The sequence below is a fragment of the Miscanthus floridulus genome, chromosome 9, assembly GCF_019320115.1.
Source record: "Miscanthus floridulus cultivar M001 chromosome 9, ASM1932011v1, whole genome shotgun sequence".
NCBI lineage: Eukaryota > Viridiplantae > Streptophyta > Magnoliopsida > Poales > Poaceae > Miscanthus > Miscanthus floridulus.
The window spans coordinates 41,661,969-41,665,405 of record NC_089588.1 but is presented as its reverse complement, the minus strand read 5'-3'; positions in this window follow the sequence as shown (position 1 = coordinate 41,665,405).

Here is a 3,437-nt window from a genome sequence, read left to right as displayed (position 1 = left end):
TTTGCTGAGTGTAATTTGGCCTTTGCCGAGTGCCTGTGAACTGATCAAACACCGGCACTGGAAATTTAGATTTTGCTGTCAAAGCATTGAGATGCCGGAAATCCACGCAGAATCTGTAAGTATCGTCCTTCTTTTTCACGAGTAATACTGGAGAGGAAAAACTGCTGGAACTTGGTTGAATGAGACCTTGCTTCAATATGTCAGACACTTTCAATCTCATCTTTCAGTCCTAGAGGATAGCGATAGGGCCGAACAAATACCGGACGAGCACCAGGAATTAGAGGTATGGTGTGATTGCATGCCCAACAAGGAGGCAGCGATGTTGGCGGCTCAAACAAGTGCTTGAACTGTTCGACCAGAGCGCCGATCTCAGGGGGCAACATAGCCGGTACGTCATTCTCCGAGTTGGGGTCAGATAACTGACAGACTTGAAGGTACAGAGTTGCCGGACGCTGGGAAGTCATACCTTGCAGCACAGTAAATTGACCATTGTAAGGAAGAGCCAGCCACTTTTGTTCCCAGTGAATGTGCATTGGGCTGAAGGATGAAAGCCAGTCCATCCCCACAATAGCATCAAAAGACTGCAGATCCAAGATTCTAAAATCCGAATGGAATTCACATTGGCCAACAGACCAAGGAAGCTGACACAGGAGCCCCTCACTATGCAGAACTCCACCCCCTACAACCTTGACAGTACTAGCAATAGCTTTATGCTGCACATCAGTTAACTTGGCAACCACAGATTTGCTGATAAAGGATGCAGAGCTCCCAGAGTCAAGCAAAATCAATACAGGATGTCCACCAATTGATCCTTCAAACTGCATTGTGCGGACAACCATGGAAGCACCAGCAGCAGCCTTAGAGAGTGCTAAATAGAGTTGCTCTGGAGCAGAGTCGTCTTTCGGTGACAGTGGAGGGCACTCGGCAGCCTCTTCAGAATCCCATATGTCCATCACAGCAAGCAAAATGTCAGGTGGACATTTGTGATCTTTACTCCACTTGCCAGCACACCGGTAACATAAGCCCATAGCCCGGCGTAAGATTTAACCACCGCCAATTTGGACTCAGGCGTAGCAACACCAGCAGAGTCTCCCGCCGCAGCAGCAATGGGCAACTTGTCTTGACGAGGAGGCACTTGCGCATTATACTTGGATGGTGAAGAACTCCTTGATGAAGAAGACCAATCACCATAGCGCGACGGCTTGGACATCACGGGGCCGGCCACCTCTTCCTGCAACAATGCGAGCGTACAAGCAGTGTCGAGGTCTTTTGGGCGTTGCATCAAGACAACAGAACAGATTTCAGGCTTAAGACCGCCGATGAAAGGCATAGTGTGGTACAGTGGATCGGTGGAGGTGGAGTAAGAAGACATCTGATCAACGAGCTCAGCGAATTGGGTGACATAGGCCGACACAGTGGAAGTCTGTTTAACCCAAAAGAGTTGGTGGATGAGGATTTCATGTTGATCACGGTCAAATCGGTCATGAAGGAGTTGTAAAATTCGGTCTAGGTACAATGGGGAATAGTGGTCTCAAATGAATGAATCTACCTCTTCACGGGACCATCGACATGCTGGCGGGACACTCGAATCCACATTGGGGACTCGACACCATACATGGCAAAATAATCCTCAGCTAAGGTACGCTAGGAACGGGGGTTTTCACTATTGAATCAGGGAAAAGTAAGTTTAGGCAAACGACCTAAGTGAGGATTTGGGGCTGGTGGTGGTAGATTTGGGGCTGGCGGTGGCGGTGGTGGTGGGCGAGGAAGCGGTGCCAATTGAGGAATCGAAATAGGGTGAGGAGCGGTGTTCATACCATTGGCCGGGACATGGGACGGGGTCGCTTGCAACCCGGCCGCAAGATCTCGTGGCGAGGTTGGAACGCGGTGCCCACAGGGCCCATCGGCGAATGCTCCGGCAGAGGCACGCCCGGTCGCCGATAAAGGTATACCGAGTACGCCGGGTCCGGCCGCAATGGGGTGAAGCAGGAACCCAGGAGGGTGAGTCAAGGAAGCCAGAGACGCGTGATCCCAAGTCTTCGAGATCTTCTGGACCTCCAGCTTGAGATCGTCGATGAGAGCCTCAACCTCGGGGCGCTAGGTGCCCAGATCCGTAGCCGCCGTCTCTAGGGTCGTCACTCGGTCCGCTGTCTCGGCGAACATGTTGTCGACGCGGATGGATTCAAGGGCGGAGAGGCGCATGTGGACGTCGTCTGACCGGTCGACGTAGACAGCCTCCAGGTTGGTGAGCCCCGCGTGGACGTCTGCCTTAGCGAGCTCGGCGCGGTCCGATTCGAGGACGGCAGCCGTCGATTCGAGGGCGGAGACGCGCTGATCGACCTCGTTGGCGCGAGCAGAGTGAGCCCGCTCGAGGTTGGAGAAGCACGACTCCCACTTCTGGTCTTGGGCATCAAACCAGCGGTTGATCTCGTCGAGCACGAGCTTGAGGTTCGGATCCATGGCGCCGCGGGCACATTGAATGCGGGTGAAGTGCGCGTGGGGCAAATCGGGATCCAGGACTGGATAGTCTGATACCAAATGATAGCAGAGAGGTGGGGGGAGGAGCAACTTGGGAGAGAAGGAAGAACACAGGAGAGAATCTCAGATGAATGCTTGATAAAAGTTTAGAGTTCACAGTTTTCTGATAACCTTGCCCTTCCTCTCTCGATACATATATATCACTCACACACGCCACTCAGGGCCAAGTACCGCTGGGTTGGGCCTTCTGTTCCTCTTGGGCCGAGTCTCAGCCGGCTGGTCCAAATGCTCTTGGTCATCGGCTACAGCAGAGGCTTCCTCAGTTGGAGCAGACGGCGAGGGGGCAGGGCTGCTGACAAGTCTGAGTAGCTTTTTGGGTTCCGGCCGATCCTATGGGTAGCTGTGAGGCTTTGGTTTTGCAACAACCACATAAAAGAGTACACCTTCTCTCCTAGGCCTGCTTGATCCCACATGGATTTTCATCTTTCCAGCATCTTGGTAATCCACATCAGCAACCTTTTCTATCCCGTCCAAAGTCACTCTCTAAAAGCACACAGGGTTACGAAAATTCCAGAAACATCACAATATATAGCCGAGCTAATAATGGTATATAAATTTTTTATAATGGTTGAGGGGAATTTTGACGGCTCACATCGTAGATCTGATGGCTAGGAAGGCAGAAAGCGATGAGAGACGATGAGAGTGAGGCGATAGGTGTCTATGTTCGGTGAACCCATATGCGTCACGTCGTCTCCCATCGCCTTTAAAATTGAGAGGATTAGGATTCTAAATAAAGAAGATGTAATTCCTTTTTCATAGTTCTTTTATTTAATGAAGGGTAAAAAGGTAAATTCATAATTGCAAAAAAAATATTTTGAGTGGTATAGTTAGGGTGTATGATTCAATTAAGTACTATAGTTACATAAATATTTTTTTGAGTAGTATAGTTGGGATGAATA